We start from the raw sequence: 15,082 nt of genomic DNA, 5'->3' as shown, positions 1-15,082 counted from the left end.
CTCACTGCTTAAGCAAACAAACCCTAATATAACAGGGGAAGGGCCTACATGTGAAGTGAGAAGTATCACTACCAGGGATGTATTCAAATACAAATATCTACTACAGCAAATGCATCTTTATTCATTAAACACCACCCTCCCTGCACACAGAGTTTAAATTAGTTTAATGAAGAGAAATCTAGAGAGGAAACTTCTGCTGCTCGTTTTAAAGAGCGAAACCCACAGGTATTGGCTACGGCTCTGCAACAGGGGCATCTCCAGCAATATTTGCTTGAGTTTCTCCTCCTCTTCCCCTCTTCCTCCCCACCACTCGCTCCTATCTTGTCACCACGCCACACCATTCTTTCGTTATGTGCATGTCGCTATTTCTAGGCCCGCATGCAGTCAGATCAGCTCAAAAATAACCATTTGTGTCTCCCAGCTTTCCTTTTTGTCTAGGAGGTAGACAGGGTCAGTGAATGTGGCCAGCGTAGCTTTGTGGCAGCACGGCCAGCACAGCTGAGAGTGGCCAGCTGTGGAACAGAGGCAGAACAAGGAGGTGACAGCAGGAAGGTCCTCCTTAACCTGAAAATGCTGCTGCAGCCATCAGGGGAAGGAACTGTACTCCCACAAGTGCCCTGAGACAAGGGACAGCCCGGAAAGATGCCAGGCAAGAGCCAGCAACAGAAAAGATCAACTTCTCAGGGGAAAACAGATCTCTCAATGCCTTTGCTAAACAAGTAGTCAGGGTGGTCTGTAATTCTCTATTTTAACACCTCACAAAACCTATTAACAGTTTAGTTACAAGCAGTCCATATTCTCTGGGAAATATTTAAGAATTTAAAGAAAAGGGACCGATAAATATATGCAAGCAGGAAAGACTCACCCCAGTCAGACTGGCTTACCCCATCTCTGAAAACTGGAGCTGTGAATGAGGACATCCAAGATGCTTTCCCTGACTAGGGAGAGGAATCATAATTGCATCATTTTTCTAGATGAGCAGTGTCAACAATTTAGGCTCTGAGTCAGTACTGAGCCAGTCAATGCCCTGTGGTGGTCCCTGGGGCACTGTGCTATTACAAGTGATGACTTTCACAACAGGCTGCCGAGCAGGATCCAAGCCGACTTACATTCATTAAAAGAGTGTGAGAGAGAGAGAGAGACAGAGAGAGAGAGAACTGCTGCTTTATTTTTTCAGTAAGAGCAAGAACATACCGCCAGTACTTTGGGCAACTGCCAGCAGCCAAATTACTGTTAGTGTCCAGAACACTCTCCACTTTTGTCTGGGGGCCTCCAAGATGAGTAAATAAAACTGCATGTACTCTTATTTCTATTAATTTTGCAGAAAGAAAAAAAAAACCAGAAAAAAAGGTCTGACCTGATAGAATCACCCTACAAACACTATTCACAGCTTTTGACTACTAGGTTTATGCTTCCACCACTAAATCACACTTGAAGGCTGTTGCCTAAAAAAAGCAGTAATTTCATGTGGCAGAAAAAAAAAAAAAAAGTGTTCTTCCAACTTACAACTGTTGCATAGCAAGATGTACACCAAAAGTATCTGTATTCAAGTGCAGGAAAGGGGGCAGCATTAATCAAAGGAGTTTCAAGATAAAAAGAACTATTTAAAAAGCTTAGCTCACTCTTTTAGTCAAAAGGGAGTTAAGCACACAAACTTAAAAAATATCAATCATTTTATGACCATTTTGCAGTTCATAGTACATGTCATATATCTTACACACCTTTCTGAGGCAAGTCAAAAAAACAAGTATTTTTGCATTTGATTACCAATTTAGAAAGATATATGAGTTCCCAATGAGAAAGAAAAGCCACATTTACACATATATAGTGTTTCTGAAGTAACATACTCCCCAAATATTTACAAATCCAAAAAACCACTAACACTTCTCTCAGACATTTCTGTTGGTTTTAAATTAAGTCATTTAACTGACTTTCACAAAGTTTCACTATGAAATACCATGATGCTTGAAAAAGAAAGTATCTCAAAGTTAAAAATTTAACAAATGAAGCAGAAACCACGGACATACAATATAATGCACACTATGACAAATCCGGTATTTATATCTATCACTAAGTCAGCCCACTACATCCAGGAGCTAACAGCCAAATGTTTCAGGGTAAGGAAAAACATAAGCCATATGCAACCCTTCAGTGACCTAAACCATGCATAAAACAGGCACATCTACATTTTTAGCTACTCTACGTATTACACACAGAGATAAAAATGCTGTAACATTTATTTAAATCATAAAACACTGGTTTACACCCAGACTTTTACTACTTTATCACCATGTTAAGCCTAGGCATGCAGACACTACAAGAAGTCAGAAATGAGGAAGGGAAAGGACAAAACGTAAGTGAAAATGTCTGGTATGTATTTTTGTTAAAAAATTCTACTCAACTCCTTAAAATGACTGTAAGCAGTTACTGTTTGATGATATATGTATTCAGGCACATATATGTTGGACTACACCAATAATTTAATCACTGTCTCTTTTTTAAGTATACATATAAGCACATACAAGCATGAAAAACAGATGAGAAAATAAAAGCAAACAGTCAAAACTTAAATTTCAAAACATTATAGTTGCTCCACAGTGTTTTTGCAAAAAGACACAACTGCTTGAATATGTTCAGTGACAAGCATAGAAAAAGACTACCTTTCACACAGACTCTCAGCTTTCAATGGAGTTTAAAACAAAGGGGTGTGCATGAGACATAACAGATTTGCAAGAAAGGTACTAACAGTTCAAGGGATGTTCCAAAAAAATCAGTGGGGTAAAAGAAAACAGTGTCCCTTCAGGAAACAAATTGTACCCTGTCAGTAGCAGATACCAAGCACAAATTAAGAAAGCATTAAGAAAAATTTTTTATGTTTAGACAGTAGCTAGGAACAATGAACATAGAAACTAACATTCACTGAACTCTCCACCCAAAACACTGATTTATGAAATCCTGAATTCTTAGACAGGTTGATGCACAAAAGAAGTAAAATAAAGTAAAATCAAAGCTGCAAATCAAGCACCCCAAGTACAAGAGATATTTTACATGTACTATGAATACTACATCTGCTTTATCGATGTCACAGCTGGAAATAAATCTGTACTGTGAACATAAAGCAAGGATTCAAGTCACCTGCAATAAACAAATACTAAGATTTACATAAAATTATATTCATGACAGCAAATATAATAATACATCAAATTTTTTAAGTGTTGCTTGATTATAAGTTTCCCCTAAATTTTCATCCCTTGGCTGAGATGAAGCCTGGAAGCTAGCATAAAAATGTGTTTAGAAACCTAACTTTTAAACAAAAAGCGATAAAAGTCATAACTGTGAGAAAAAACCCGCTGAATTAAGTACCGCTACATATGTGTGTAATTCTAATGTTTCTTCCTGCAGTTTATACTGTGAAGGCAGATTGCAACACTGAGGTGGGGCCCTCTCCACTCTCAAGGAATTCTGATCACAGCTGTGCACGATCTCCCCAGAGCCGATACAGACCAGACCAGAGATCTGATCCTCCCCGCTTACAGACTGGGAGCAGCACTTGGCCTGATGACCGCTCCTCCTCCGATCACTTCAGCGACTTTCCCAGTTTGCCCTTCTTTTATGACCCTACAGAAAAGATCAAGAGGAGTTCAGTCTAAGGAACAGGGACGATTCAGTGAATGACGCATCAAGGAACTCAGACAGCACGGTAAATCCAGGTCAAGAAATCGCAAATAAGAAAATGTATATTCTCATTCTGGCAGAAGTCAAACAAAAGAAAAGCCAGAAAGCTCATCAATAAAAGCAAACACTTGTGTCAGCACTCCTACTTTGGGTAGGCTGTACCAATAGTTCTTGTTCAGAAATTAGTCTCTTGCACAAACAAGCTAAAGTACGAAACTAAGGTAACTGCATCAATACAAAACCATATGGCATATTCCAGAAGCATAGCATATAATCTTAGCCATATATTCCTTCATTTGATGTGCTTGAAATCTAAACTTAATATTTCACTATAGGGAAATATATGTAAAAATATAAGTCATAGGCCCAAGGAAAGGGCTTAAAAGTTTGCTGAGTTCTCCATTAAGACAGGAAGGAAGTTAGAAGAATGATTTAGCCCACTGGCTCACAAGGTTAGAGCTTTATCAGTATATTAATGACAGCAGACATTTTTAGCGGACAAACACAAAGTTGTGTTTTAAACAAAGCTTTTAGCACTTGACTGCAGTGAAAAACTCAACCTAGGCCAAAAATAGATCAAAATTCATAAGGCAAGTGAAAGATGAGCCTTACAGTTTTGAAATGCCTTTTTTCTTTTTTTCTTTTTTTTTTTTTTTTTTAGCAACTCATAACCAAAAGCTATGTTTGGTAATATTGCAAGGAGGGTGCTCCCCCCCAGGTTATCACCTTGTAAAAAAAGGCTTTTTTTTAAACAGAGAAAGGGCAGGTGGGTAAAAATAATGGTTGTCTACCTTTCCATCCTGTTAGCTATATATCAACATAGAAAAGAATTAATAATAATGAATGGTTTATGGGAATACAGGCAAACATCCCAAGAAGCTTAGAACTACACAAAGCTACATCTTGGGATCATTCTAACACAGGTATTATTTCCAATCCAAAGGCATAAAATGCAGTTTGTGTTCTACAAACTGTCTGTCCAAATTATCAAATTATCCAGCTTTTAAAGATTATTTTTTTTATTAAAGGCTACCATGTTAAAGAAAACTAACTACCTAGTTACACAAATAAACTATTATTAGGTTGATTAAAACATGAGGATTAATAGCATGTAAAATCTCCCATAGTAACTACCAACATACAAACTCATAGTCTCCTGTAAAGGAAAATAGAATAACTTGTCTCACATTTTACCTTATGGAGGATAACATTACACACAGGTAGTGACTAAGGCATTTTAGCTTGCTCCCTCACAATGTTTTGTGCAGTCATCCTCTTAGGTTAGAATGCAGACCTGTTACGTGTTCATTTATTGTCTAAAAGCCAGAGTGGCCATAATTACGAAGTTGCTCCCCTGATGTAAGAATATATGTTTATGTTACAAGATATACACACAGCCTGACTGCATACACTTGTGGAGTGGGTGAGGAAACAACGCTATGATAAGCAGCTCTGCTCTGTAATCACAAATTCCTCATAACTATCACAGGAACCTACATACGTATTCTGAAGTTCAGCTGGACATTATTAATGCTCTTTAAATGTAACATTTTTTTGCTCAAGAAGGGGAACACAGTTAGGAAGGGCTGGTTGTATGGCATTGCACAGAGGGAGGAGTGGCACTCAGCCTCCGCTGCTGAACAAGACATCATTAAAGACCATCCACAATTACCTGGGCCGTTCCCTAGCAGAACAGGTGGTTAGTGCCTATAAAAACCAGTTTTTCAGGTCTGAACTCAAACTGTGTGGTAACCGTGCAACAGACCACCCAAGGGTTTGTGACTGACCAGAGGGTCACACAGCAGCAGAGGGAACAGCAAGAGAATCGAAGTCTGCTTGGATCCTTCTCACGGAGTAAAGAAAAGCCTGCACTGGGCGCATCAAGTACTGGAATGGGGACATGGGAACCCTGGAGAGCATCGACTAAATCCCAAAGAACACTGCAAAGAGGGGAGATTCAAGGGAACAGCATGCAGTTTAGTTTGTTTTGCACTGACCAGCAAGCTCCAGCATCACTTGGAAAAGTGCTTTAAAAAGCACTTCCCCCACAACTAGCTATGCATCTTTGTGACTGTCAGCTATCTCATGCCTCTAAGAGTTAAGTGTTCCTAGCAGGTGGGCTCCAGAGAAGTTTACTTCGAACAGATGCAGAGAGTCAGCAGTGATTTTAAGGTCCAGGGCAGTTGTTCCCAAGGTCCAGGCTCAGTGAGCAAGCCCAGAGAAGCAGCATCCATAAGCGCAAGGTGCTTAAAACCCTCCCATATGGGGTGGGCACAAATACAGCTAGCTGATGTCTTGCAGAGAAAGCACGAATCAGGGTGGTAACACCACTAACTAGCATACAAGAACAGAACTTACCAAAATTCAACCACGACACTGAAAAGAGGGACAGAGTAGTTCCCCACTCAGAGTCTGCATGCTTCCCCTGCCCACTGCTAGGCCACTGCTCTGAGAGCAGGGTTCAAGTCAGAGCAACTAAAAAATATTTCTGGACAGTTTGATCGCCAATGCGTTAGGTAGCTGCATGCAAAAATGCTCTTAAATCACACCAGGTTTCCAGAAGACATATGCTGCCTTCCCTCTTTTGGTATCTCCAGAGCCCCCATCTCAACATTATCATTAACCTAGACTGACTCTGGGTTGTAGCAAGTTTTACCCAGGTCCACTATAGTATTATTACACAATATAATTAGGTCTCCTCTACCAGCACCCTACAGTTATCCCATTTCTGTGAGGGCAGTGCCACAGTTAAAGAAATCCTTCCTCCTCCCCAACCCCTTTACTCTTTTCCCCACGTGAAAGTCCCTCTGTTTCTAGTGAGAATGTTTTTATAGCATGCAAGAACTGCAACATATCACCCCCTTTCCAACTACTCCAACTAAACACTATGTTATTCAGCATGCTGAAAGCTATGCTGAATACACTGCACTGGAGAAGTGTTACCTCATCCCTTGCCTTGGTTTAAATAAGAAAGCAAATTAACTGATTCACAGCTTTCCCATATTTTCTACAGCGAACACTCCTCAGACTTACCAGTAAGTAATCAGTTTGGTTGTTTTGGGTTTTTTTTTGGCAAGTGCTTCTTGAAACAATGGTTATCCATTTGTAAATGCACAAGCCCAAAGAATGATGCCTGGGATAATGATACACTGAACATGATGAGAAGCCATCCAGAAAGATAGAAAGAAACAAGCACAGCATCTCTTAGATTCTGTAGCCTCCAGAAATTACACTTTAGTTAGTTTTCTTTATTTATACATACACATGTATATGTATCTTTATATATACATATCTTTATATATACATAATTTTATCAGCAGCAGAGACAACTCCAAGAAAACCCTAACCATCACTGATTAAGGATATATATTTCAATGCAGTTCAAAATAAGTACAGCAGAATGAATTTCTAAATACAATAGCCTGCATAAATATAGGACAAAAATTAATTTAACATGTAAAACAAGTGCTTAATGCTACTCTAGTAAACCAGTTTAGCTACAACTACATCCAAATTCCCTACATAAACATGCTTGATAAACAGGTATGGAACACACAGCCAATATAAGTAAAAACAGCTCTTAATTCTTGCCTAAATCTGCTGAGAAACTTGAAAAAAAGAGTTTCCCCCTTTATTCTTCCAATATATTATTCATGAGTTGCAATTTAATCTTCTTTATCTAGCAACATTGTGAACTTATTGGTCTGCACCTGACTAGAAGTAATTAACACCCACATGCAGTTCTGCTCACACTGACAACCTGTGTCACTAAATCATGTTCTAAATCACTACAACTCTGCAAGTGAGCCCTGAATATACAAGTAATCAACACATCAGATTGCTGGGTAAAATAAAACCGCCTCTGTGGAATTTTGCCTATTGTGGCACTGTGAGAAGTGCATCAAATTGTTTTTTACAAAGTAACTATACTGGGTTTTTTTTTCCTATTTCTTTGAAAGCTAAACATGGTGTTTATACTATTATCAAATTAAATTCTCACTTTCTCAGAGCAACTCCTAGCTTTGACTACCTTCCAACAGCTGTAAATTTTGTATTATTATGTTACACGCAATAACACTGCACTTTCTTAACCAAATCACAGTATATGCCAACAGAACTGTCGCTATAGCGCTGCAAGGCATCTTCTGCCTTATTTGGAAAGTACAGCATCCTGAGGAAAAAGGTAGTGGGGGGCTTGTAACTGTTATCGTATTACCATCAGCAGACTAAAGATAAAAAGTAAAAACTACTAAACCAAAAACAGGATACTCCTCAGGAGCTTGCAAAAAACTATAGGTGATTTTTAAAAAGTACTTCAGTGAAATATTTTCACATTCATTTCCTGCTGTACAAGTAAAGCAGAGGAGCAGAGCTCTTTCTTATGAAGTACTGAAACTGGGCTAACAATTCAGTTGGCAATACCTCAAATCAAAACGCAGTCCAGGTCACTTTTCCAGCATGTCTGCAGAAGTATAACTTACTACTTGGACAACTAGGAGAACAGTTTTACAGTACAGGCACTGCCGAAGAGAAGGGAACCATCCCCGCCTGTCTCTCCAGAAGTTCAACAATATGTTCTTGCCACTTCCTCTAGCCTGGCTGTTCTGTTCCTACAGAGAGAAAAAAAAAACAAAACAAAACAAAACAAAACTTAAAAAAATGCTTATCCTAGTTAAAAAATAGCTTTTTGCCCATTTAGTTCCATGAATCAGCTCACCAGCAGGTCAGATGAGCACCAGTGCTGACTTCAGGGAGGGGTGGGAGCACAGGGGCAGAAAGCAAACAGCACTGCCCACTTTTAGTGACAGCTGCTTGTTGAGCCAGCTTAGCTACACCATAAAAATCACACCCTTCATTGCATTTACTCCTGCATTTATATTCAAAGTCATGTAAGAATATTTCTAGAAAAATAATCTTTTACACAGCTGTCATTAGTCATTTTTACATAACTAGTGAGCAGAAAGGAATTTAAAGTTCCCAGGACATTCCCAAAAGAAGCTGTGCCCTCCTGTACATACATACACAAGCCCTTGCTGAAAAAAAAAAAAATAAAAATTGCTAAATTCATGAACTGCATGGACACTTCACAACAGAGCAAAATTGTGCCCAAAAACCCCAAACCTCAATCAGCTCACAAGATTGTGAAGTGACTGGCGGATTATGTCAATTCTAGAGGAAGAAAAAAGATATGGGGGCTTAGAAGTCCACTGCCAGAGAGTTCACACCAGTGGAGAGACCTTCCAGGCTCTTCTCATGCCCAGCCAGGCTCCATCAGAGCTCCAGCCATACAGCTGTCTGGACAGTCAAACCAAGGGGGGACATTTCCCCCACCTGCCTGGTTCTGACCATTGCCGAGTGCGGAGACAGGGTGCACCTCAGGATCATACCTTTAGCCTATGAGATACGCCTGCTTGTTTCCCCCCCACTCCCGAGCAGAATTGCAGATGCTCCTCAGACCCAACACGAGGGAAAAGGCTCGCACACCCTGCAATGCCTACCGTCCCTTCTGATGGCAGACTGAAATAAATCAGGGCGATAACCTACAAGTTATAAATCTACAAAAGTATTCTTTGTCTCTATTTTTCTCTTTGTCGTCTCATAAGCTGCACAGGGTCTACATACACTAGTACATGTATTACGCGTAGAATAAGCAGGACAGTAAGAACTTGCACAATTAAAGTATCAGAACCGATTCATTGGCTCTATTCGTGACAAGAATTTTTAAAGCATTTTCACCTCAAAACCCAGTTCCTGATTAAAATGTTAGTAATAACTACATACATTTCTCATGTCTTCTGTCATTTATTTTAGTTTATTCCAATAAATGTGTATCTCACAAATACATAAATGTTTGTTTCCTTGCTGTTGAAATGACAGCCGTCTTCATGGCAGCAGGCTGAAACCAGCAGCAAAGGAGGAGCACAAGATCAGTCAAAGTGTCAGGAAGTGAGAAAGTTTTGATAGCCATGCCCCAGCTTCCTTTCAAATGAGGAAATTGAAACCAAAATTGTGTTCCACTACTGGAATTTATTTTTTTGATTTAGCCCTACAGAAGCTCAGTAGCAATAACAGAGAAAAAGATGTAGACACAAAGAAAAACCTGTACAAAGCTCATCCTCTCTCAGCTTGACCTGATCTGTTTTTTATTCCACAGCCTAAGTGTGAGTTTGTTTCAGCAAGTGGGTCCTGCCTGAAATACCGTAACAGATGGACTCAAGTTGAGCCAGGTGCTAAGAATATCTGGCATTTAAATGATCAGAAGTTTATTGCCCATTTCCATTAATTGCAGCTGACTTTGAATAAACCTCAGTGAGCTCAGTCTGCTTGAATCCACCTTTGATGGCTCCTTCCCAGCTGCACTCATTACCCAGCCCTTCCATGTGCTTTGTCATTCTATTGGCACCCTTGATTCCTCACCATTGTGGTTACTTGGATGGAAAACGGTATCTGAGTAAGAATTAGTCACTGCTAGATGGTTTGATCATCAACTAGTTCTTTAAAAGAACCCCCTAGTATGAATGTATTATATTTTATATAAATAAATAAAGCAGAAAACTATGTCACAAATTGGACATTAAATAAATAACGACTAAAACCCAAGCTATACTACAAATGAAGGGCACCTTACTGAAATATTTTATTCAACTTATTGAAGTGCTAACTAATCACTATTAGTCATAACAAAACTTCATAGAGTGAAAAGTAACAAATTAAAAACAAAGTTAGTCACATGTAAACTATTTCTACATTTATCTACCTATAAAACACTTACTATATTGTCTCCTTCCTTGAAATAAAGCATGGACTCTTAAGACCTTACAACTTAAATTGAAGTCCTTTTACAGTGTTTTCATATTGATTATATTACAAGAGTATGCTTGTGGCTTTATAACCACCCATTTACAAGGCAGCATTATAAAATAAAGAATTTATTGCTATACTTGCTGAGCATCTCAGGAAAACACATTCATTTTGTTGTGGGCTGAATGACAACTTGCATGTCAAACTACTTATTTCTGCATCACACAGAACAGAGGATGGTACAAAGCTCTATCACTGCTCTTTAGCAAACTGTGATGCAGGACACAGGAGAATGAGTCTGAAAATTACCTTGTTTAATTGTCTTTACCAGGAGGTCCTGCAAGCTACCTGAGCAGAGCAAACGTATATACTCTGCAGCAAACACAGACATATGCATAGCACTGGGGCACTTCAGGGAGAAGTTGCCAGAAACAGCCAGCTGTATTCAAAGACACTTGTCACCTTTCTCTGACTTAGGCCATTAGTTACATCCTTGGTAGTCTTTGTTACTTCTGTTTTTAACTAGAATGCGTTACTTAGTTTTAAGCCCAGAAACAGAAGTTAAACACACCCTGTTTGTTCCTTCTCTCTAATTACAGACCAGAAGCTAGTTTTAATGCTGAAATGAGGATTACAGAACAGCTGTTAAGGAGAGGAACATTTTGGCCATTAGCTGTGAAGGAAGCTCTTAGGAAAAGTGGTATGTGCAGCCCTGCATCACATGAGAGCCAGCTTTGACTGTTTCATGTTTAAAACACCAACAGACCTGAAGCCTCTGAACTGCAGGGCCTGTGCTGTGAAAATCAAAACAGCAACCTGGTTGCCACAAAATAAAAAGTTTATTTGATTTTTATAAAAATGCTACTGAGAACAGGCTACACAAAATGAGTAAGTATGAACGATACATTTTGACACAAACTCATGTCATAACCCCAAGCTACTGAGGTAAAGCAATGCCTTGATTAGGAAAGGAACAGCAGCCCCATCTTCTACTTAAGTTTTGCCGCTTATCTTTGAGTAACCTAGAGAAAATTATTTCACCTTTTACACCTTAATTTTACTAACTCTGAAGAGATAACACTCAGCAATAGCAACCTACATGTGATGTGCAGGAAATATTATTACAGCATATTTACACTATTGTATCTTATACTTATTAAGCAAAGAAAAACACTTCCAAAGGAAAGATCAAAGGTACTGCTTGCTCCTCTGCCTGCATATATGGACTACCCTGCTGCTTGGCACCACAAGACAGAGCCTGGATCCTACTTGAGGTGACTCAGGAAGATAGATAGGATGGTGTAAGAGGCAAAAGGCAAGCAACAGCAATAATTTTTTTTAAATGATTTGCAAGTCTCTGGAGATAACAATTATAATGATTTCTATTGTGAGATAAAACTGTTATAAAAGTCCTATTTTTTTTTAAAGGCAGCATTTTTTCCAGCAGAAAATGTGGTTTATTAAATAAGAGTATGAGGAAATCCCAGATCAATGTCTTTACTGTTTTCAAAATGTAAAATATAAAATATGTTTTTCAGCAAACAAGACTGACTATTCATGAAGTATACTGTAATGATCTAAGGAAGAAGTTGCACTTCCTTATTTTAATACAAGATGATCTAACTGCACAGGGGTTACAAACTATTTCACTCTGTAACATCCTGTCAGCTTAGCAAATAATCATCTTGAAACTTTGCAGATGCTAGTTTAATAGATTTTCTCCTGCATTTAAGAATTTGAATACTGACTGGACTCTAATTAGAGAAGAAAAGAGTGATCTTTGGCTCAGCCAGGTCCCAGTTTTCACCTGAATAACCTTTTTAGATCAACTAAGGTCTGTAACTCCACTTTAACAGTATGCCTAAATCTTTGGAACTGCTTGTGAACACAGATGCTTCTCACACAGAGCATCAAATCCAGCCCAAAAGAACAGCAGAAACAAGTGAGTAGCACAGACAGCAACCAACGCACGCTCACTCCTAGTGAATACAGATCCTCACACCTTGGTAAGTCAAAGCAGCACTGAAGCAGACAACTCATTGTAACCTAGAGGACAACATCAATTCCATTGGCTATGTGCTCTTACGCACCTCAGTTCCCAGGCTGATTTCTTATGACAATGAAACAATCTGATTTACACAAAAAAAAAAAAAAAATCTGTATAGAATAAGTCCCAAATGACACTTTCAATATAAAAGCCCTGCAGATGCTTAGTACAGTTTGACTATTACATTTTATTAATCCAAAACACCAAACAAATCCAGGTAGACTGGATCCTTTTCCAGAAAGATAAAATGTAGCTTAAAGACAAACCATGAAACTGAAGGAGCAATCACTGGGTGAAGTGTTTTAGCCTGTTTCACAGCCTTCATAATAAAACTAAAATCAGAATGAGTCATTTTGATAAATTCTGTAATGTTAAATCCAAGTCAAAGATGTAACCCAAGAATAAATCTAGGAATGCAATTTAGAGAGGGTCTGGTTTTTGGGGGGTTTTTTTGTGATTCCACAGGGGATATTGTCTTTTTTTTTAAATCTAAGAGCAACTGGCAATTACACAAACACCCACATTAACAGAAGACAATGATCATCTGTCTCTAGGCTAACACCTAAACTAATTAGCTCTCAACCAGCACCTGCTCTTTCACTTAGCACAAACCGTGAGAACATAAATATCCACATACATTAGGGAATGAAGTATCTTCCTTGTTTTAATGGTGTTGACATTAACTTCATTAAGAAAAAAATTAAGAAGTTTAATGGCTGCTTTACAAGAACCCCCAATGACCCTAATTGCTGCTAGTAATGGCTTCTGGAAGCATAAATAACATGCTATAATGGCCATTAGAAATCAGTATTGGCTTACCGTTTTCAGAGCAGTGTTCCACATACTCCTCATTTTCCGTTCTACACTTCTGGATAGGGGGAAACTGTCAACGTGTGGGTGACTTTGGCAAATACTGGTTTTAATATCAACCACTACAATGTTTTTTTTCAGATGTACTTAGTTCACTATACACACAAACACACCATGAGTACACTGTAACATGGGTCTTAACATAGATCTGCAACACACCCTTCTTCCACCTATAGGGCATCATATAAAAACTTCCCAATCAGGACTTCAACATTCGAAAGGTCGGGGTACCTAAACAAACACACACAACCCCCCAGTACACACACAACCACACCACCACACTGTTTGTTTATTTATCTATTTCTGACCTAGGCACAATCATTAAACCCTCCTAGAATATTTCTCTTTCTCTCCTGGAATCCTGCTTGCTCAAAAATAATATTTATGAAAAAAAAAGAAAAAGACACCACCACATTATTCTTATTTATCCTCAAAACATATAATAGCTATAGAATTTCTTTATGGTACTTTTCCTTTTTAGACATAAAGTTTAAAAGTTCACTTTTTTTTTTTTTAAAGCAGAGTTTCTTCTAAAGTTCATAGCTCCTTTTTTTTTTTTTTTTTTTTAAAAAAAAAAGACCCCTGCATCATGAATCTTAGCACAAAGCAGTAAGGTCACTAGTGCAGGTACAGTTACATCCTATTTCCCACTATAAAGAAATCTTCATATTGCAATGTCCAGCACAGGACACTTTATTTCATATAATAAATCACAGCCACCTCAGAATTCACTTTGCATGTCCAAAAATGCTTTCAAAGTGTCTTTGCCAGTCTTCAGCACTTCTGCTGACCACATTTTTACTGGTCATAAAAGAAGTCTCACGTTCAACAGACTTTAGTAGGGTCCTGGGTCACTGGTGACAATACGCCCCTGCTAGATGATACACTTTATCAGCCAGCGGCAAACATAAGACCCTAGCAATAATGGTCAAATGTTGTACTATACATATTAAAGCATTTTAGTCCCTTTATTAACACAGAACACTCACTTGTTATAGAAATGCCATAATGTGTCCTACCGAGATTAGAAGCGACTTACCTCTTCAGCAGTAAAAAAGACATGAACCAATCTTCTGCAGATATTTCAAGTTTCCCCTGGATATTTAAGTACCTCTTTCAGCAATTTAAAGCCCTATTGTGCCAAAAAGGTAGAAGCAAAAGAGGATCCAAAATACTCCGTCACAGAACAGTCAGCTTTTGGCTTTCGAGCGCGTTACTCCGCAAAAGACAAACCCAGCGAATAACTTCTCCATTCATCCGGCGTGCAGAAACACACGTAAATTATCAGGCCTCGCAGCTTACCAAATCCGCCTTTTCTAAGCAAAATAAACTTAGAGAAAGGTTTACGGGCCTGAAAATTTGTTCGCTGTTCGCAAGCGTATCGAGTGGCGTAATAAGGGGCAGTCAATAACCATTATACAAGGAAAACCTATCGACGCTTTTAATTTCGTGCTCCGCGGAGCGGGGCCGCGGGAGCCCGCGGGTGGCCGGCGGCCACCCGCGGGCTCCCGCGGCCCCGCTCCGCGGGAGCGGACTGCGACTCCCGCCACCCCCGGGGTGCCTCCCCTCCCCGTCCCGGTCTCTCACCTGCGGCCGGCGGAAGAGGAGAAGGCAGCGGCGGGGCAGCAGGTCAGGACTGGGACCGGGCGCTCCTCCTCCTCCGCCGCCGCCGCCTGAGGTGTCCCTGGG

At 39.3% G+C, this 15,082-nt stretch overlaps 1 protein-coding gene across 6 annotated transcripts in view; it reads right to left on the bottom strand.

Moving 5' to 3' along the window:
• ADCY7 (adenylate cyclase 7) overlaps positions 1 to 15,082 on the bottom strand; it is a 68,330-nt gene extending 53,248 nt beyond the window's left edge. For 2 of the 6 annotated variants that reach the window (XM_030024419.1, XM_030024426.1), the window contains exons 1-2: positions 14,981 to 15,082; positions 8,098 to 8,285 (exon numbers count right to left, since the gene is read on the bottom strand). The gene's annotated coding sequence lies outside the window, so the exon portion shown is untranslated. Of the gene's footprint in view, positions 1 to 8,097; positions 8,286 to 14,432; positions 14,526 to 14,980 lie in introns of all 6 variants that reach the window. The other 4 variants (XM_041125791.1, XM_030024421.1, XM_030024423.2 and 1 more) reach the window with 4 other exon arrangements.

This window comes from Aquila chrysaetos, chromosome 9, assembly GCF_900496995.4.
Source record: "Aquila chrysaetos chrysaetos chromosome 9, bAquChr1.4, whole genome shotgun sequence".
NCBI classification, from domain to species: Eukaryota; Metazoa; Chordata; class Aves; order Accipitriformes; family Accipitridae; genus Aquila; species Aquila chrysaetos.
Note: the sequence above shows the minus strand (reverse complement) of the source record. Positions and strands in the feature narration are given on the sequence as shown.